This window comes from Rhodnius prolixus, unplaced genomic scaffold, assembly GCF_049639745.1.
Source record: "Rhodnius prolixus isolate KJV_2025 unplaced genomic scaffold, Rpr scaffold_1, whole genome shotgun sequence".
In the NCBI taxonomy this organism is placed as follows: Eukaryota; Metazoa; Arthropoda; class Insecta; order Hemiptera; family Reduviidae; genus Rhodnius; species Rhodnius prolixus.
This window is the reverse complement of record NW_027411581.1, coordinates 52,030,284-52,053,465: the sequence shown is the minus strand read 5'-3', so window position 1 is coordinate 52,053,465 and position 23,182 is coordinate 52,030,284. Positions and strand designations below refer to the sequence as shown.

Genomic DNA, 23,182 nt, shown 5'->3' with positions numbered 1-23,182 from the left:
ATAGTATGAATATTTCCCCAAAAAATATACACTCATTTCTTTAAACAACTCTTTAAGTAATCAACCAATAACGTAATCAAATTTGCATATTCGGTTAAAGATTCTCCAAAAAACTATATTTTTATTCATTTATTTATCTATTTGTAATAATAATAATAAATAAAGAATAGATTAAACCACGTAGAAAATGGTTTTACTAAATCTATTAAGCACCTAAAAAGCACGTGTAAATATATAAAAAGTGCCAGGGAAATCTCCAAGATAATCATAACTTTAAAGTAGTTCTATACGAGGGTCGTTTGAAAAGTCCGTGCAAAGTCAGAGAGATAGCACTACTGGCGCGTATCGAGGTTATGTTTAGTTAGTAGCATCTCTTGGAAGAACACACACCAAGTTTCAGCCAGATCGGTCTATTTCTTTGTGTTTGGCATTCGTTTGAATCGAGGAAGACAAGTGATTTTCAAAAAACGGACGAAAAAGAATTTCGTGTGTTGATTAAACACTACTTTGTGAAAGGCAAAACGCCTCAGGAGACTAAAGAGAAGCTTGATAAACATTATGGTGACTCTGCACCTTCGATTAGAACAGTTTATAAGTGGTTTCAAAATTTTCGGAGTGGCCATATGGGCACAAGTGACGCTGAACGTTCTGGACGCCCTGTTGAGGTTACTACTCCAGAAATCATTGATAAAATCCATGATATGGTGATGGATGACAGAAGAGTGAAGGTGCGTGAGATTGCTAGTACTGTGGGCATCTCGAATGAACGGGTACATAATATTTTGCATCAACATTTGGACATGACAAAGCTATCCGCAAGATGGGTGCCGCGATTGCTCACGCTTGACCAAAAACGAAGTCGTGTGAAGTGTTGCAAGGACGGTTTGCAGCTGTTCCAGAAGAATCCGCAGGACTTTAAGCGTCGTTTCGTCACTGTGGATGAAACATGGATACATCACTACACTCCTGAGACCAAAGAACAATCTAAACAATGGGTTACCAAGGGGGAATCTGCGTCAAAATAGGCGAAGACCGTTCCTTCGGCCGGAAAGATTATGGCGACTGTCTTTAGGGATTCGCAAGGAATAATCCTCATCGACTATCTGGAAAAGGGTAAAACTATTACAGGTGCATATTATTCATCGTTATTGGACCGTTTGAAAACCGAGCTGCAAGAAAAACGCCCACGATTGGCCCACAAAAAAGTCCTTTTCCATCACGACAACGCACCAGTTCATACCTCAGCAGTTGTGGTCGCAAAATTAATGGAAATAGGGTTCCAACTCGTTTCACATCCCTCCTATTCTCCAGACTTGGCTCCCTCGGACTAGTATTTGTTCCCCAATATGAAGAAATGGCTGGCGGGAAAAAGATTTTATTCAAACGAGGAGGTGATTGCAGAAACGAATGGCTATTTTTCAGACTTGGACAAATCCTATTATTCGGAAGGGATCAACAAACTAGAGCAGCGTTGGACGAAGTGTATAAGCCTAAAGGAGACTATGTTGAAAAATAAAAAAGGTTTACTCTAAAAAATTAAGTAGTTTTTATTTTTGCACGGACTTTTCAAACGACCCACGTATTTATAGGAGATTCTGGTCGATGGTGAAAACAAGGTTTAGGCAGAAATGAGAAATGACAAGGTGGAAGAGACGGGAGTTTGAGAGAGAAGATATGTAGAATATAAAAGAAACAGATCTGGTAAGGACACGTCAGGAATAGAATTGGTAAAGAGGAACGTCATGGAACAGAATGGATACCGAGGTAATCGCACATGGTAGACCCTTAAACTCAGTGGCAGGATAATAATATAATATAATTTCCGATAACGAATCAAGAAGCCTTTCCTTAAATTTACTCGCCCTAGGAGTCTCTTACAGCTCAATGTCCTGTAATGAACGACATTTGTATTGAGAAATAGCTGACCCGAATCCGGTAGTGTCTGTAAAGAGCTCCAGACACGTACGGTCTTTGGTGGTGCCATGCCTTAAATGCAGTTACGTGCACTAAAACTATGTTGTCGATTAAACAATTATGGATGCTGAGGACAAGAAATTGTTAAATCTTTAGAATGAAATAATAGCATGGGTGGTGCAAGTATTTCCTTCAAATGCAGCTCCAAAATTAGCATATTATGTAAAAGAAAGGATACTAAACTAAACCACGTTTTCACGATGTAGGGCTAATTACTTCTGCAAACTGCAAAGCGGGGAGGGGTTTAAGTGAACAATGAAATCAACCATCTGAGAGAATAAATATAATGGCTGAAAGAATGAAAAGGATAAAGAAGTGGTGTGCGCCTGAGTATATATATTTAAAGTAGATGGAAGGTACGACAGACTTCCTGCAATTATTCTTAAAGGGTGTTTGTTAATCGCGCCTAGGGGTGAAAGAAAAGCAAGTTCACTTCCGGTACTTCAATGAAACCCTTTATTAATTCATTTCGTTATTCAAATGGAAATTTATTATATTATATACCATAAAGCACTGTTTACGTAGCTAAATTGAGAAATATTTTGCCTTTAGCAAAGCAGATTGGCCATCAAGAATCAAGATGTGATCAATGAGTGAAAGATACCATTTAAACATTGATTTTTATTTATTTGTATGCATTTATAAATTATAAATGTTCAAGTGCATCTAAGAAAAACACTTCTATGAGAGGAGATAGGTAGACTTTCATGTATTCAATGGTACTTCATTGTAATGAACATTGTTTTTTTTTGTAAAAGTGCCGTGTTTGAAGGAAATCATTTATCCAGAATTATCATTTATTTAGAGCACTTTGAGATTATCTTTACTCTTGGTATGCTGATTGCACATGCACAAATTTAAATATTTTTCTATAAAATTTCTTTTTTCGGCAGCTATGATCTGAAATGACCGACTTAAAGATGATAGGCTTCACTCTAACGTGTTAGTTTAAAATAATGTACGAACTTACCATCTGTATATAGTTAGTAACAGATATGTTTCGAAATAGTAAATTTGAATAAATCGTATTACTTAAGTCTAGTTGTAAGTGTCGATAAAGTGTGGCATTCACACTAGAATATTATCACTAAGCACCTAACATTTAGCGAAGTCACCATTCAGTTAGTTACTATTGTGTTGTTCTAGAAAGGAATGCAGCGCTCAAGATATCCTTATCTTCTGGAAGCCATGAAGAAGTAAGTAGTGGAAGAAGAGAGTCACTGTTACCTCGTGACTGTCATGGATAAGAGAGTAGTGAAAGAGGCTGCGGAGCAACTATTCCTTAAACTAATTGAATATTGAAAAAGATAGGGCTGGTGTTTTTTCCACCAATGTATTGGTAAATTGAGGTATTACAAGTAAATACTAAAATGTTGGTTTTTTCCAGTCCTCGTAAACAATAGATGGTTATGTATTCAAACAAATCCTTAAATAAAAATTATTTTATTTATTTATTTTGTAATAATAGGCGTGTTAGGAACAGAGGACAATGGACAATGGTATACAACGTTTAGGCTTAGTTGGGAAAACTATAAAGGTGGGACCATCCTGTAGTACGATTTTACCCGAAAGCTGTGATCACGATACCCAAAAATACCCACCTGATACCTGATTTGAACTTTCTGGGATTCGCGGGTTTAATTACCCCATAGTAACACCTCAAAGCAATCAAAAGTTCCATTCGCACTTCAAAGAAGTGCATTATTTGAATAGCAGTGCCTACAAGTCTTCAGCCAAACAGGAAGGGCGTTAGGAGGGTACAGTTTCAAGCTTCCTGTCTCAAACTACATGACTTACATCCGGATGTACTTTTTTGTACAGCTGTGCCAATGAGTAGTGAAAATTTTCTGGCGCATAATCAAACGCTTCTGAGAATACAGAATGCTCAACTGACGCCTGGATACAGAGTAGCGCCACCTTTGTCGCCCGGCCAACAGTCGCCAGCCCTTCCTTACAATCTACCCATGTGATGTCATAAATGTCTGCTTTCCTTCGATGATTCAACAGTCTTAAATACACCAACTGCGACTGCGACTGTGGAAAATAGCAATAGAACTAGACCATATGCTGCTTATACATGATCTTCTTATTTCTAACATTTGGTAAGAAAGTCATATTGTGTGTTAATAGGAAATATTTATTTCAAGGTATCCAAATTCCTAAAAAAATCTTTTTACAAAATTTGTAGTCTGCTTGTGCTGAAATTAGCTGAAAAAAAAGCCAAATCGCGGGTGGCTCTCCAACTTTATATGGTTCGTTTTGGTGCCCTCATGGGACCTAACAACATTACAACATTATCCCATAACCGGAAGTCCCGGAATTAAACAACTTACAATTTTAAAATACTATCGCGAATTCTATTCAGATCTAGAACTACCGTTTATTCAAGATCTAATCTCCGCTCGATTCAAGAAGTTTCGCACATCCTAACTCTCTCTCACTGACCAGTTTTCATTTTTTTAATCTCCCTGACAATCCGAACCGTCGATTGAAACGGCGCTGGCCCCACGATTTACTCGACAGTGCAGCCCAATAATTGACTCATTGGAAAGCCACTATTTTTGGTGGTAACTCCTCTCATGTCACGTGTCCAGTCATCTGATTTACTTGTTGATATTTGTGCCTGCAGTTGTAAATTTCAATAAAGTTAATCATGTAAATCATGTGTCTTCTAGTTTCAATTACTATTAGTGATTGAAATACGTAGTGGGCCCATTATTTATTGCAGTAAAACAAAGCAAACTATATTTACTAGGTACAAAGAAAGAAAAGCACGCGTGCTAATGTACCAGCTAAAAAAAATCGTTAAATTAAGAAACAAATAAAAAAATAATAATAATTTGCAAAATAAGCATCAAGGGGGGGCCCACTTACGTCACGCTTTTTGGCCAAACTTTCAAAATGGGAGAGATTATAAATTTTATTACACCATGTTATTAGTAACTACCCCAGCCCTCCCGCCTTCATCAATACAATTAACTTTTATAATTGCTAGAAATTAACTTAACAAAATTTCAATGTTTTTAATGTGGAGCAATTACTTTGGTCCACTGTCTTCTATAACTTCTGATAAAAGATGTTTAAATATTCCCTGACTTGAATATTTTTACAAAAGCAATTATTTAATAAAGCTTTAGAAATTTAAATTCAGATTAACTGATTATCATTTTTAAAAAATCCAAAATCTGTTAATTCTCCCCCCCCCCAAAAAAAAATCTGGCTGGTGTATTTTTCTTTTATTAGAAAGGAAGTTCTGAATGAGCGTAATAGATGTGCGGACAGTGTCCGCCTCTAGCAGAAGGATAAACTACGAAATAGCCTCATAAAATAGAATAAGTAGAATGAGCAGGAAGTTACAATGTGGAGAACCCTAATGAAATGGGAGAAGGGAGATGATCCGTTTGCAGTGACTTGAAGACCAATGGACCTTATCCTCTTACACGAACTTCACGTCAAATGATTTTTTTGTTGTTTTTTTACCTGACTTCCTTACATAACCAAAATATTATTCTTGTTTCTTATAAGTGTGGATGATCCTCAGTTTAATACACGCGAGTAGCTACTTTTAATTGGTTAGAAAAAAAAATCTGAATAGAAAAATATGTGATTCAGCTCCCGGGTGATAGTACGAGGTTGGATGTTAAACCCCGCCTCAAATAATAGGCAATTAGGCGCTACGGTAGCCGAGCGGGTTAAGAGGCGAGACCTGCAAAGCTAATATGCATTGTGGTACTGGGTTCGATTCCCAGTAAAAAGTCAACTTTAAATTCTAGAAAAAAGGTTATTTTTTTTTAGTATCACTCAAAAGTTTAGGCGACCATTAATAAAATTGCAGAAAAAAAGTCACGCAACTCAATTACAGTGGCTGCTAAAAAAAAAATGACAAACAAATAAAATAATAAAATAAATAATAATAAAAACGTAAAAACCAATAATAAATAATTCTGGCTCAGCATGGAATGATAACATTACGTTAAAAATTTGATTCGAACACTATCCAACATTATCTCAGCTATTTACGTAATGAATGTACTTGGGGAATTAGAATATATAAGCATAAATCGCGAGGATTCATAATATTCATTTGAGTAAAGTAACATATCCACACAGCCAATTTCCTACTGTATAATATAATATTATTCAGTTAATTAAGTCGCACATTAGACTAAAGTGTCACTTCAAAGCAAACTAATTCCCACTGCTTCTCTAAAACGATTCTGAGAAGGGTTTTCCACCATGTATACTTGTAATGAGCGGGACTAATTTTAAGGAGCCATCCAAGAAACTCCATTCAGCATAACAGCACTTCCAGTTCTTTGGTTATTAGTGATTCCCCTAGCAGAATGTAAGAAATAACCGCGATGACATTGTATGTCAACGATAAAATGACAGTTTCGATATGCTGGACTACAGGAATCGTATGGCCATAGCCGTATTTTTTTATAATTAAACGGAGAAATGGGGTCACTTGTCTGCCAATGAGAGGGTCGAATCTGCTTATATGTCGCAGACTTTGGCTAAGGTAGTTCTGTACTTTAATTCTGTAGCCTTTTTCCTCATATTTTGTTTATTCACTTGATACTTATTTCCTTGAACTAGAATTTCGATGCCTGTCCTCACTTAAGGCGTACCAATTAATGGGAACACTTTAAGCCCTATCCCCACATTCAGAAATGTAAAGTCAGTAAAGTGTATGCATTTATTTGGAATGCTAAAATTAATTATAATAAATAGAAATTTTAAAGTTTTAAATTATAGAATATAAATGAATTTAATTTAAATTTATGAACTTAATTAGAAATAAAATACTCATATAAACCGGATGACAATCATTAGAATCGATTCCTGTTTAGTAAAAGTTACGTCACCATTATTTCCAGCAATGATAATATGATATCTGTAATAAATATACTCATACCTTTGCATTAGGATTTCTAAAAATAGAACCCAACTTGTCGGAGGAGGTGTCGTATGAGAATACCCTGACTAGGATCAAAGATGACTGGCGCCAACAACTGAGGACATTCTTTAGACTTTTTCGAAAGTTTGGCATCATGCCTAATAATCAGTATCAAATCTTTCATGAAGCTGATCTCTCTCTAATCTGAACAAGAAGGGTTGTTCCCGAGTGGAAAAGCTGTATCACCGGAATGGACTTATGAGCCAATGAAGGTTCTCAATAGATGATGACACTAAGCACCGGGGATTCATTCAGTTTTGATCCAAAATTTAGCCATAATGAAATTTTGTTTGAATAGCTTAATGAAGATGCTTGGTTGGCAGTGGTGAATTAGTGCCTGTGTATATAGCTATTATCTTTTTTTTAAACTTAAGACAAAGAACCATAGCCACTTTAAAGAATAACACTCCTACCTCTTAAAAAGGTTCAAGTTAAGGCTTACAAGAAAATAAAAATTAAAAACTTGTAGTGGCCATGTTTTCTGGTAAAACACATCTGGTTACGAAAACGAGAATAATATTTAAAGCTATAAAACAACATCCGTCCGATAAATGATTTAAAAAAGAAGAGAAGTAGACGGGATAATGGCAATACAAGGAAGTTTATAAGGAAATGAACATCAACTTTAAAATTAGTTCTTTCTGAATCCAAGAAATATTAAGCCATCTTCCGTAGCAATGCTATTTTTGTTTGTATAAAAAAAAGGAATTGAATCGCTACATTTCCTAAACAACAGGAAATTGTAATATGATTTCAAGCCCTTTAGGAAATACTTAATTTCTTTTGGTACCAAAATTGTTTTGGAAGGAGATACTTAGACCAACTGAGAAGAGGTACCAGCAAACACAACAGTCTGAATGGAAACTCTCGCATTCAAATCGGATGAATTAGACTAGATTTCGCAAGAAGTGATACTCTTTGCTTATAATCCTATTGATTAACTGATTAAATACTTTAATATCACTCTAAATCTGTGAGAATTCGTCTCTAAAGATGCTAAAGATTTTAATGCTTGATTTGTGTTAAAGCATAGAAGATAATCTGTAAATTTTCTGAGCTGCTGTTATTTGAATAGCAATTTCTTTTCTTTAAAATTTTGTCTTAGAGAAGTTCTTCAGAGGAGATGAAGCAATTCTCTAAATTGCCTTTTCAGTTTATTGTACTGTTATAATATCTTCTTCTTTTTTTTTTATTTTGTAATTTACAATCTGTTTAAATATATACAATAAGTAAATAGGAGGTGAATGAGTTGAACTGGAGCGGGAAGAGCAGGAGAAGAGAAGCTACCATTCAGTCGTTGAGGAGTATTGTTAGGGATGTCAGAGGAGGCGAGAGACTGTACAAGAGGATTTGAGCAAGTAGAGAGAGCAGTATGAAAGTTTTGGCATTTAGTCTTGGCGAGTTGGTCTATGAAGGGAATGCCGAGGTCGGTGTGAAGGGTGTTTTAACATTGTATTTATGAATGTGAATTTTTTAGCCAAAGTATCGAATTGGAAGAAAATCAATTCGCCGAAAGTGCGTTTGTATTTTTTTCTCCGAATTTTATGAAATTTTTAAGATGTCGAAATGGTTTTTAATTTTAACTACGCGGGTCGTTTGAAAAGTCCGTGCAAAAATAAAAACTACTTAATTTTTTGGGGTAAACCTTTTTTATTTTTCAACATAGTCTCCTTTTAGGCTTATACACTTCGTCTAACTCTGCTCTAGTTTTTTGATCCCTTCCGAATAATAGGATTTGTCCAAGTCTGAAAAATAGCCATTCGTTTCTGCAATCACCTCCTCGTTTGAATAGAATCTTTTTCCCGCCAGCCATTTCTTCATATTGGGGAACAAATAGTAGTCCGAGGGAGCCAAGTCTGGAGAATAGGGGGCATGTGAAACGAGTTGGAACCCTATTTCCATTAATTTTGCGACCACAACTGCTGAGGTGCGTTGTCGTGATGGAAAAGGACTTTTTTGTGGGCCAATCGTGGGCGTTTTTCTTGCAGCTCGGTTTTCAAACGGTCCAATAACGATGAATAATATGCACCTGTAATAGTTTTACCCTTTTCCAGATAGTCGATGAGGATTATTCCTTGCGAATCCCAAAAGACAGTCGCCATAATCTTTCCGGCCGAAGGAACGGTCTTCGCCTTTTTTGGCGCAGATTCCCCCTTGGTAACCCATTGTTTAGATTGTTCTCTGGTCTCAGGAGTGTAGTGATGTATCCATGTTTCATCCACAGTGACGAAACGACGCTTAAAGTCCTGCGGATTCTTCTGGAACAGCTGCAAACCGTCCTTGCAACACTTCACACGATTTCGTTTTTGGTCAAGCCTGAGCAATCGCGGCACCCATCTTGCGGATAGCTTTGTCATGTCCAAATGTTATTGCAAAATATTATGTACCCGTTTATTCGAGATGCCCACAGCACTAGCAATCTCACGCACCTTCACTCTTGTGTCATCCATCACCATATCATGGATTTTATCAATGATTTCTGGAGTAGTAACCTCAACAGGGCGTCCAGAACGTTCAGCGTCACTTGTGCCCATATGGCCACTCCGAAAATTTTGAAACCACTTATAAACTGTTCTAATCGAAAGTGCAGAGTCACCATAATGTTTATCAAGCTTCTCTTTAGTCTCCTGAGGCGTTTTGCCTTTCATAAAGTAGTGTTTAATCAATACACGAAATTCTTTTTCGTCCATTTTTTGAAAATCACTCGACTTCCTCGATTCAAACTAATGCCAAACACAAAGAAATAGACCGATCTGGCTGAAACTTGGTGTGTGTTCTTCCAAGAGATGCTACTAACTAAACATAACCTCGATACGCGCCAGTAGTGCTATCTCTCTGACTTTGCACGGACTTTTCAAACGACCCTCGTAGGAAGATAGTGTATGTTAATCCTATTATCACTTTGGTTTAGATTGACTTTTTTTTTCCATCAATTTCAAGTATATCAATTTAAATTGGTTCTAGGTGTGATGAGCGGTAACTCTTCATTAAACAGAATCATTTACTGTTACTATGTGAACATGCGCAAGATTGAAATCAACCGTGTTTTTGCTATAAATTCCACGTTTCAAATAATAATTTAATAAACTGCGTTAAGAGGAAGTCAAATGTGTGTTTAAACCTGTTTTTTTGACTATTTTTACTTCGTGCATCGTCTAAGTTATAACACTTCATATTATGCGGTGCCATTTCTTTATTTGAGGAGCGATTCTACGTTAGGATTATGATAGAGAGAAGCTATGTCGCCTCTAAATGACATTCTTTTTTTTTACAAAAAATAACCCTAAAATTCATTCTTAAGATGACCTGAGCAATAAATGTGATGGCCAACAAAACAATGAAAAGCATTAGCCCAATCTCAATAACTTGAAATGCCTTGTTGCTGGGCTTCAGGAGGCTCCTAGGGTTTTCAAGATGAGTTAGTGGTAACTTATAGGATATAAAAGGGGCGTCTATAATTATGCGAAGAATTTGGGGTGGCTACATGCAGTGGGAATACGATGGCTTAGCTGAACCCAATTTCAGCACCATTGGTCCCAGGTAGTTCATATAATAGTGAAATAAGTCAGTTAAGATAGTTACTTTTTTAGTTAAGTCAATTTAGTGTATTTTCCTAGTGAACTTTGCAGCAGCTTGCAGAGATTTGTAAAATATTGTCTCTTTTGAGTCTCATGTGGGAATACAAGGCGACTATATCAACACCTCCGGGTTCCTATTTCTCCGCATCCAAGTCTGGGATGTGATATGATTACACCTTCTCTCCTTTGCATTCTCATTCTCATTTAAGACATTGCTTACAGTTTCATTTACTTTTATTTTCCATTTATAAAACAAGACTTCAAGATCTTAAAGACCTCTTCTAAAGACAATCAGATTGGTGTTACAAATCGATGAACGACCACAATAACGGACATGAAATTCAAAGCTAACTTTAATACCGAATGCTGGTTCGTAATCAACTGTCAGCTTCCCAAAGTGAAGAAATAGTTTTCCTCTTTTACATTACCTAAAGAGAAGAACGATGGCTTAAATAACCAAAACTGATTACGTCATTAAGAACTATCAGACGAATCAATGACCTTTTTTTTTTTATTTCTTTTGTAATTTAGTCAAGGTTAAACTGAAACCGGAATTTTCTAATCAAAGTTGTACATATATTGTGTGGTACATGAAAAGTTCCCATTGTTGGCTATTTATAATTTCTAATTGAATAATGGTTACTAAAGGAAGGGATGGGGTTAGTGTTCACATTATTAGGTGAGTATGTTTGTATATATATGGAGGTCAAGATAGGTGAATATCAGTGATTAAAATTTCCCTTAACCCTGAACTTGGTTGACCATCATTTTTTATATTTACCGGATACATTAATTACATATGATAGAGGAAACCTTACGATATATAAATGTATAATAAATATTTATGTATATATATATATATAATGGTTTCTGTTTGTATGTATATATGCTTTCAATATTATCAATGAAAGAAAGAGCAATAACATGTAACATTGTGAATAAATACATTGTTTGAAAAGCCATGCCAAGTGATTAGAAGGGTAAATTATACCTTCCAAAAAATATGAACCACTATAGCAACACCCTGCCCTTTGAATTGGAAGTATAACTTCACTGAAGCGATTTCTAAGGTTTTGGCAATACATTCTCGTGAAAATTCCTTGCACTCTACCAATCATTTTATTTGCAACTCTTCTTTGAGTGAAACAACTCAAATAACTCCTAATTATAAAGCTACCCTCTCAATTACACATTCCATCCAGATTTAATACGATTTAGCAAACAACAGAAATATCAATGAACATAATTTAAAAACTTTGCTAGAATATACCAAGCGATTAAAATTGAACTACAACAGTCCAGTTAGCCTCTCAACTTACTGAGTCCTATTTAACAGCGTCCATTCATTGGTAAGATATTCCAGAAATTGAAAGACACATCTGCGTCATACAGTTTTAACCTCCAAATATTCAGCCTTCAGATATACTTTTCTAATGTTATCTTATTTATCACTTATCAGGACAGATAAAATTATTAACCACCGTTTAAGTGCTAATAATATTGATTGATTTACAAAAATGTAAAAAAAAAAAAATCATGAATGATTATGCAATGATAAAATTTTATCAATGGCACAATTTTACATAATTTATAAAAAGTTACAGAAGTTATTCACCGTAATAATTCAATTAATTATTGATATCTTCTTATATTGCGTAATTTAATAAAGATGGATCACTTTCTATGCAAGCAAATAATAAGTTTTATTTATTTTGTAACAAAAATTCAAAGGTAATTGGTAATTTGTTTATTAGTAAAGGAACGTTTGCAGTCAAATCGTCCAATACCTTTCTTTAGACCGTCTCGCCAACTTTTTTATAGCATAAAATGGGCTCTGACGGTTACAAAACTAGTATAAACGAGATACTTCATCTTGAAATGTGCTGAGAGGCTACTTAGTTAAACGCACGGCGATCAGAAGTGGTACTAATGAGGTTTGTAGAATGTAGGAGAATTTGAACGAACGGAGATGCTAACAGTCTTTATTGCAGCAAGCTTTGAACTCGAAGCTATGGTTCATGAAGAGATCGTCACTTCTCTGGACCTCAAAAAGTATGGTGCATGCTTCGACGCCGCACCTTACAGCGCTGCAGCGGCACCGGATATGCAGCGATGGTCTCTTGATATGTTATTTTCTATTGAGCAGTGCGGACGACCCACAAACATTTTTCTGATTGTATAGGCATTACATACTTTGCATTCATTTTACAGATTCTAATAAAGAGAATATTTTCAATTATTATTATTATTATTTTAAGTTTATTTCGTGATTTACAATCTGTATATACAATAAGTAAATAGGAAATATAGGATAGATGAATGCGTGAGAGGCAGGAGGAGAGAAACTACCCAGCGGTAGCACTCTCTACAGGTTATCAATATTGATGATGACGATCATCTTCATACCTCAAGGAAGTCTCGGGGCCACTGACGATTCAGTCGGCGAGGAGGATTGTCACGGATGACTGAGGTAGCGAGGGACAGTACAAGAGGGTTAGAGCTGGTCGAGAGAGTAGTATGGAATTTTTGATATTTAGTCTTGGCGAGTTGGTCTATGAAGGAAATGTTGAGGTCGTTGTGAAGAGTGAGGTTAGTCACCGTAGAAAGGAGCGTCAGCTATCTGTCGGAGGAGTTTTGACTGAAATTTCTGTACAGTCCGTATGTTTGTAGGATTGGCTGAACCCCACAGCTCTAGTCCGTAGGTCCACATTAGTTTGAGGATTGTATTGTGTATTTCAATTATTAAATTTTTGAATGACCGAATATTATTTTTATTTCCAGTTTCACTTAAGTTCGATAAATATTGTAAATAGCCAAAGTTTCAACACACATTGTCTTCAACAAGCAGTTACCTACAAAAGAAAACCCCTATTTTCTGTCCCTCAATTCCATTTACTGTTCTTGCAGATAGTTTTACTGCAATAAGGACATTTAAGGGAAACATTTCTTTAATGAACACCAGCTTAAAAATAAATTTGCATAAAAATAATTACAAACAAAAGCGAAGAGTCTTTATCTGAAAAGAAGGTATCCGAAAGACAATTTTTCTTCTTCTTTTTACCAATTACAAGAAGGTAAAAATTCTACCAAATTTCAGACCAAATGTAGAAAAACATTTCACATTTTTCAACAACCTTAGTGCTAGCCAACCCAAGGTTAGCTACCTGGCTGTCCTTCCAAGAAAAGAGAAGTTCCATCGCACTGCTTTTAGCACATTCAATACTTGGTACTTTCTAGCACATGTACTGCACATGCACAGTAAATACAATGCCGCAGCAGGCCTAAACGAAGGCTATATAAGTCTTAGCAGTCATTTCTTCTTTCTATGGTCGGCGTCAAAATAGAATACTTAATCTCAAAGTAAATTTTAGTTTTTTCGTTTGTCTATGGATCCTCAAAAACACGCTCAGTATTGAAGCCAGATAACGTGACAAAAATGAAATAACTAGAAGGAATAAGAACTGTAAATACATCAATTGACTTCAACCAAAAGAAAGAAGTTATATAACCAGCAGTGGCCTCTACAAGTTAGCCCTAGGGAGCCCTAGGGTGTTTTAATTCATAAAATACCCCTACAATCGACCAAACATGTGCGTGTTAATATCTTACATGTTTCCAGTAATGCGCCATGTGTTTGTTACCAAAAAAAAAAAAAAAAAATGATAAAACGTTTTAAACAAGTACCATTGACGATTATGTTTAACACTCGTACCAGAAGCTCCAGTGAGGCCTTCAAAATAACGAAGCTCTGTCGGTTACATTTAACACTTGCTCTGATGTTTCTTGTAATTTTATTAATTCTTTATTCTTTAATTTTATTTTGCAATCAAACACAAATTTTGGAGAAAAAGTGGCAGGAAATGCTTTATTCTAAATAAGAATTAGTCCGTTCTAATACTGCAATCCTGATAACCATTTTTGTTTAGACACGGAATTTATGGGCCGTTACTGCGAAAAATGCTAATAATTTAATAAAAACAGCGGTTCTGATCTTCCTAGAGATTCCGCCTCTAACTGGAGCCTTCTTTTTAAACGCACGAAGGTCAAAAAAAATGTCTTCACAATGTGTACCGCCCCAGGTGTTTGTTTGTAGCCCCTATGGAGACTATGGCAGGAGGAAAGAATGCTACTTAACTCGGACAACTGTGCTGTAATCGTTGGTGTAAGTTGGTGATGTCTCTGGCGCTTCGAGAGTAGAGGAGTCAGTGCGTAAAAGAGACTATGGGAAAACTCCTGGACCGTCTAAACGGGTAAAGTTTATCCTTCTAAGAGCAAAAAAAAAGTGTCTCAATCAAGCCTCTTTTGTCAGGAGGAGGTCGCAATGGCTTCCCTGTTTGCCAATCGCCCTCTAGGGTATGGAAATCTTTGGCAAGCTGAGTCCACAGGCATGTGCGTATGATGAGATTTTACCGGCAACGGCCAGGACAAATCTTTATTAAAGATCAACTTCTATATTCTTTCATTACTATATGAACGTAGGTTTTCACACCTAAAAAAGATCTTAATTTAGGTACCAACAGTAAACTGTACGGTAGAGAAATAAGAAAGAATTTTACTTTCAAAAAATACTTCCTGTGGCAAAAGCCTTTAAAAACTTCTCATCTCTTTTATGAGTTATCATCTCAACAGTTATGATGATATAGCTCCTCTATATTAAACTTCGCAAACTTTTTTTACAATACCCTGAAGAAGGTAGTAAAAATTACCGAAACGTTGGTATAAAGCAAAAAAAATTGTATTTATTTATAACCGCACCTCGATATTCCCCAAAAAAATCATACATCAACATCGGTCGAAAAAAACCAAAACCATCATTATTTCTTATGTTTTACAAACTCTTGATCAATGAAAGAATCAGCAATAACTCTTTTTCTTAATTAAAGAACTGCTAAGAGAAGGGGATGAACAGTGGGTTGGACCAGCCACTGCTTTAAGAATTTTGGCAGATCATGAGGATATCCCAACCAACGGACAATAACACAGACAATGCGTCATCAATCCAGCAATGCACTCACACTAACCGCTTAACAACTTAACCCTACTAACTTACTAAGCCTATTATTACTCAAGGGTAGTTGTGGACCATTAAAAATAATAATAATAATTTTTCGTTTAATCATTCACAACCAGGAGGAAGGAATCAAAAATGGTTCGACAAAGAATGTAAACGGATGAGACTGAAAACATTTAATCTATTAAATAGGTACAGGCATACTAATGGAATGGAAGATAGAAAAAATTATACTGATAGTAAGCGCGAATATAAAACCGTATGCAACGAAAAACGGAAGCAATATTATTTAGCAATAATAGAGCAATTCAAAATGGTAAATGACTCAAAACATTTTTGGGACTTAGTTAACACCTACAAAAAGCGTTCCTCTGTAATAAGCGCGGAAATAAGTGCTCTAAATTGGCTAAACTATTTTCAAAATTTGTACAATCCTCCCTTGATTAATGATAAAATCTCTTATGTCGAACCATTGGTACTAGATGTTGGTATGGATAAAGATTTCACGATGAATGAACTGAGACTCGTATTAAATAACTCAAAAAATAATAAAGCCCCTGGAAATGACCGTATTCCATACGAGTTTTACAAAAGTGCTCCTGACCAAATGCTTCAGCTATTGCTGAAAGTCTACAATAAAATGTATGAAACAGGAAAAACGCCTGCGTGCTTTAAGCACTCAATCATTTTTCCCATATATAAAAAAGATGATATTAACTGTCCAAGCAATTATAGAGGGATCTCATTTGGTAACACTATTGGCAAAATTTACACTGGACTCCTGTTAAAGAGGTTAACGGAATTCATTATAAATAATAACTTATTAAAAGAGTTCCAGGCAGGATTCCGTCAGGGCTACTCAACTTGTGACAACATCTATACCTTAATGAGTCTGGCGGAGATATCCATTACTAAAAAAAGAGGTAAAATGTATGCTTTTTTTGTGGATTTATCTGCGGCTTTTGACCGGGTTGACCGGCATGCCTTGATTTATAAATTGCACTCGTTAGGGATCTCCACTAAGTTCGTGGAAGCTATTAAAGATTGAGTAAATGGAACGACGAGCTCAGTTTGGTGTAAGGGAGGTTTAACTAATACTTTTGATATAAATATGGGGGTAAGACAAGGTTGTTTGCTAAGCCCGCTCTTGTTTTCATTATTTTTAAACGACCTAGAGGATTTCATCGAAGAAGGCGGAATTAAAGTTAATAATGTTAATATAAAAATTTTAGCATACGCCGATGATATAGTGGCAATTGCATCGAATTCGTACTCATTACAAAAAATGATAAATTCAATTAATAGGTATTGCAAGCTGTGGAATCTCCAGATTAACTTAAAAAAGTCAAAGATAATGGTGTTTAAAAATGGGGGCAAACGGGCAAGCAGGGAGAAATGGTTTTTAGAGAAGGAGCAAATAGAAATAGTAAACAGTTATAGGTATCTAGGAATATTACTCACACCAAGTCTTTCTTTAACTAAACACTTTGAAGATAGGATTGCAAAAGCAAAATTTGGCTTGAACACAGTGTGGAATAGTTTTATAAGTAATAAAAATGTACCATATTCCGCTAAATTAAAATTTTATTATTCCGCATTAAGGTCAATACTGTGTTATGCAGCACAAATTTGGGGTGGGTGCGAATATCGAGAGGTAAACAAATTTCAATTGTATTTTCTCAAAAGAATGTTTGGTTTACCATTCAATACACCAACTTATTTCTTATATATAGAAACTGATGTTAATTCCCCATATTTGCACACGCTACAACTGCATCAAGATTATATCTTAAAAACACTTGCATTGCCCGATAACAGGTATCCGAAAATTATAACAAAAGAAATTATAAGCAAGAAAACCTCTTGGTATAACAATCTTTTAAAACTAATAGAACACTGTGGTATGCAAATTGAAACAAATAATTTAACCTTAGACAATATTGATATGTGGCAAATGGTGTTTGGAAAAGTGCGCTCCAAATTAGAAATAATTATTAAAGAAAATTGTGTTAATAAGGCAAGAAGTTCTACCTCTGGTCGTTTATATTGTAAATTAGATTATGAATTAGATAGTAATAATAAATATCTAAATGACCATTTCCATTTTAATGACATAAAATGGATCTTGAAAGCCAGAGGAGGCTTGCTTTATCTCAATAGTGCACCCTCAAGAGAACTCCCACGTCGGCTGTGTTCTCTATGTAATAAATCTCTACCGGAAGACCTGTATCATTTTCTGTCAGTCTGCCCTATTTCGAAAGAGTTTCGGCAAGCGTTTCTTAAAAATAGTGAATTGACGATGGAAGAAACGCTAAAATATCTAAATGGCGATCTCCAATGGAGACCGATTATTAATTACTGTAAAGATGCATGGAGGTATAGAAAAGAATTAATAGCAGAATTTAATTTCTAAAATCAAGTGAAATAAATAAAAGTAGCAAATATTGTTATATGGATAATAGTTTTCTATAAAAATTCTTAATAAATAGCTTATAAAATAATAATAATTAGTTAAAAAATAGTTAAGTATGAGAAATGAATAATACATTGTAATGGTATCATAAGGTACAAACAACAACCCCGCTGATGGTCTCAGACCTAGTGTATGTCTTTATTTTGTTTAGTCTTATTATTTAAAGAAGGATTTCTTATTTATTATTTATTTTAAAGGTAATTTATAATTTTTGTGATTGTTTACTTTTTTGTTATTATAAAAGGAAAATAAAGACTTTATCTATCTATCTATCTATCTAATAATAATAATACCAAATATTTCTAGATAAAAGTTAGAGAAATAAAGTTTTAATTTGATGACGTTTTCAAATCAAATGTCTGAAACCAGACACTTCCTAAATATACTTATAAATTTAAATTTATGTCTGGCTCATTAGGTTCCGATATTGCCGCCATTCCATTTAAAATTCTCCTGTTTTTTAATGCAGCTATTACCACTTAATTAATAATAAATAGTTACTTGTACTTACAAAAATTTTCTCTCAATCGACCTTCCAACATACCTGTAAGGACAAAAAACATAGTATATAATTTCAAAAAATAAAAATACAATAAAAATTAAGGCTAGTTTTTTTTTAAATTGTATAAAGTATTAAGTTAATTAATACAACATTAAAGTATTGAGTTAATTAATACAACATTAAAGTATTGAGTTAATTAATACAACATTAAAGTATTGAGTTAATTAATACAACATTAAAGTATTGGGTTAATTAATACAACATTAAAGTATTGAGTTAATTAATACAACATTAAAGTATTGAGTTAATTAATACAACATTAAAGTATTGAGTTAAATTTTTAACTTCTCAAACCAATAAACGTAATTACTTCAATTGTCAATCAGTAATTGTTAAAAATACTTAAATTCAATACTTAATGCATCGAAAACTGTGTTTATCTCGAAATTTAGTTTGAGAAATTAAGGGGTATCCCGCTCCTGCTGGAGAAGTATCAGAGAATATTGCTAAAGTTGATCTGCTTCAAGTTTTTCATTTTAAGTAAAATTCAAACATTTTTAAATATATTTAGGGTGAAGGGACCAGTAATTGACTGGGCACCAGTAATTGACATACCAGAAATAAACTGGTATTATAAGGGATATGAGCCGTTTTTAGTGGTGATTCTTTCAATTTCGTTATTGAGAAGCCTTTGGGCAGCGGTTCCAGAAAAATATTAATTATTGGAAGGTTCCTTGGTATCAGTGGAAGGTTATTTGTGTTAAAAGTTCAAAATCAAGGAAAAAACAAGCCGTTGCTAAGGAGGATTGATAAGAAAATAATTTTCCTTTTTTCTTATTTTTCGTTTATTTGTTCATATATTCGTGTGGTTATCAATGTTCTGTTATAATTAGTATTACTTGTAGATTTCATTTATGTAGTTTTTTTTTTAATTATAAGAAGCATTGAGGATTAAAATGGGGCTGTCAATCACTGGTCCTTGAAACAGCAATCTGCCCAGTAATTGACATGTATGTCAATTACTAGTCCTACAGCTTTTTTGTTTGAGACCAGTGATTGACTTCCTGGGAAAATGATAAGATAGGTTGATAAATTTTATTATAATTAAAAATTCAATCATTGTAAAATAAAATCATTATAAAAATCGGCAAAATAAATAGTAAAACTTCCAACAAAATATGTTTAAATTAATGAATTAGCAAATGTACGCCTTATTTCAAGAGGGCTTGCAGAATGATTATTCTTTACAGAACAACAATGTATGAACAACAAACTGGAATAATCGTGATCGCCGAACAGCATCCGAGGCCTACGTGATTGATAAAAACGACGCCCACTTATCGGAGTTGGCAAATCTCTCATTCTCCCTCAGTTTTGGGTCCTAGCCACATGACAAAGAAGAAAGGGAGGAAATGGCTGAACCATAGAATTCCATCAAATAAAACGGCCAGGGGAAAAATGAAGCTCCCTTAAGAGAAGTACCAGGTGCGAAATCAAACATACGAGTACGTGGAGAGTTGGTGACTTTGTGATGTTACACAATAATAACATAAAAAAGATTGTAAGATCTATTGTATTTACCAATTGACAGACATGTTGACCGAAGACGAATATATAGCATCCCATAGGCTAAATAGGCTAAACTGTATTAAAAAAAAATGAAATCGGTATGAAAACCATTTTTAATCCCCAAAGACGTGAAGGTTGGATCGCCCTGTACTACTTTATGGAGAACGTTACCAATTTAATAAAACCGTTGATGTGTGAGGTTTTCAAATGGCTTGTAATTTCAAGTGGCTAATTATCAATTACATAAGATATATTATGATGTTCATTTCCTATGTATTCCGAATGAATATTTTGTTTTTTCATTCATTTTTTCTTTTATGGTGTGCCTATTTTAATAACACATATTTTTGTCAATTGGTTACCTAGTTAAGTGAATATCAGTGGTTTATTTGTAGGTATGTGTATTTTAATACCTATCCTTTCCAAGTTAAAGAGTCAATAACAGATATATATTTTTTAATCTAGTTTTTTTTTCATTGACGTTTCATTTATTTATTACTGTTATAAGTGCGAATGCTTACAACCTGTGGTGGGACGCGATGAACGTGCACACAATGTATAATATACATGTGCCCAAGAGGTAACTCATTAATAATAAACAATAAAACACTGAATAGATGCAGAAAGTAAGAATGAATTACATTCAGATAGTTTGGTTTCGAAGCAAATGACACTGGCAGCACAGATTGTGGAAAATATTAGCGAAGCGCTCCAAAAGAAGGGAAGCGTAGGAGAAATTTGGTTCACTAGAAAGCACCAACAACTCGAACACAAAGTCGCGTAGTTGCGATCGGTAGCAGCGTTATAGGCGGAATGAATAAAACAAGGATGTGACCACATAGTCTAATCGGAAGTAGAGTTTGGTAAAGTGAGAACCAAAAAAGTTCCCAAAAAAAAAGGTTTAAGCAACAAAATATTTAGCGGAAACTTGAAAGGATAAGAGAGCGGAAGAGTTGAGAGAAAGAGATAAAAGCGAGCCGACAGACATTGTGTACGATCTAACAAGCATGTTAGCTAATATCTCCTTGGTACTATTGAAAGAAAGGGCTGTTCTTCAAATTACCTGTCTTGGTTTAGATTTAATTAAAACTGTCCGGTAGGACAGTTGTGTAAGGGTTGATCGTCAAAAATTGCATAAAAAAGAGTAACGATGAAAAAATATTAGATTATTTAGGTTTGCCTATTTAAGAACTGATTGTAATTAATTATGAATAAGACTGATTTTTTTATAAATCCAATTGAAAAAGTGATTTAGGTGATTTAAGTGATTTATTTAGATTTAAAAGTGATTTTGAATGCATACCTTATGTCGTTTCATGAATACATTAGTATGTCAATTACTGGTCCCACCCCATGTCAAACACTGGTTCCACCGAAAATTCGGTATGTCAATTACTGGGTCATTGACATACTTACAAATAAAGTCATTTTTGGTTGACATAAAGATCGAATTTATTGCTTTTAAAATATTAATAAAATAAAATACATCCTACTGGAGCGGTACAATTTTACAACCTACACCTGGAGCCAAAATAACGGAAGTTATTCTATCTTAAACTCGAATTTTTTCTTAAGCAGTCAATTACTGGTCCCTTCACCCTAATACTTTTAATTTTTTACGATAACTCTGGTTCACGCTATTAATTGTTTCAAATAGAAAATAACTGCATGATGCTGGAAAGGAGAAAATAAAATAAAATAAAGTACCTCCGATGTTGACGCAATTAAATTATAAGTATTTAAATAAAAAGAAAATGCAAGAAAACTCAATTGTGGAACTAATCAATGCAATAGGCACACGCAGAGATCAATTTTCCAAAACCATCTGCTGAAATTAATATAATATGCGATAACGCTGATCTGGAGTCCATAAAAAGTATTTTGATGCGAAATACTTCACTAATTACAATTCTTTCCCAGCGTGGTCAACTGGGGATCAATCTCCTGTAGCTTTAGTATATTCTTTTTTTTTTTACCTTCTACGAGTATTTAGACTTATGGCTAAGTTCCACTAGGCAAGTTAACCACTGAATGATTCCAATACCGAATTTTTTATTAACTTCATCCAGTATGAAGCCTGAAGAAGCAATACTACTTTCACTTGATTATAGAGATGAACTTAATGACACATCTTCCTTCAGACGGTATACATTTAGAACGTCAAGTAAATGAAGCAATAAGAATTAAAAGTAGAGCAAAATTATTATACAGCAGAATCAAACAGTATAATTACATAGCACTTTTATATAGCATGCAATCCCTGGCTTATAAACCTATATACATCCTTGAAGAAAGGTAACAATATTGTTTATTCACTGATCTAAACCAATCAAATATGCACACCATGGTATTTCTGTCGAACTTTACCCTCCTCCTCTAATATGTAATACCAACCACAGTAATAAGGCTGTATTGTTTTAAATATATATACTTAGAAATGACACGAACTTAAAACTTACGTAGAGTTATTTTATTTTAATTGTATTAAATTCACTGAACAGAAAGGAGCTAATAAAATGTAATAAATAATAATAATAGTAATAATAATAATAATAATAATATTAGGGAAGGGATTAGCTATGAGGTTAGCATACTGGACTCCCACGCGGAGGTCCCGGGTTCGAATCCAGCAGCTGACCCTTAGATTTTCTCTTCCTAGGAGCTTCTTACAGCTCACTGTCCGGTGATGGACAGTGTTGTCTGTAACGAGAGAACACTGTCCGGAGGCCGGCAGTGCACTGGAAAAAGCTCCGGGCGCCAATAACCTTAGATGTTGACGCGTCTTAAATCATTAAAATAAAATAAATATCACATTTGATTTTATTTGCCGTAACACGCTTGATTTGTGTATTCCTGAATGGTTTCAGATTTTCATCCATCACTAGAGGTTTTTGATTATTCACTTTGGTGTAGAGAATTTGACTTCAACTAAGTTCCCATCTCACGTTGCACTGGCTGACTACTTGCTCTATTATCCAGTACTACAGACTTGACCCCATTAATATCAGTTGAACACTTTTTAATTACTTATTCTTTTTCTGTCATGTACCCCTCCATATTTAGATTTGTTTCGATTAGATATATATATTTTTTTTTTTTTGCACTCTTAAATGTA

The 23,182-nt window shown here is 34.6% G+C and overlaps 1 protein-coding gene across 5 annotated transcripts in view; it reads right to left on the bottom strand.

The window, feature by feature from the left end:
* LOC141461832 (tRNA dimethylallyltransferase) overlaps positions 1–23,182 on the bottom strand; it is a 498,974-nt gene that overhangs the window by 244,651 nt on the left and 231,141 nt on the right. For 2 of the 5 annotated variants that reach the window (XM_074143218.1, XM_074143228.1), the window contains one exon: positions 18,508–18,540. The exons of the other annotated variants lie outside the window; for them this stretch is intronic. The gene's annotated coding sequence lies outside the window, so the exon portion shown is untranslated. The remainder of the gene's footprint in view (positions 1–18,507; positions 18,541–23,182) is intronic. 5 annotated transcript variants of the gene reach the window in all.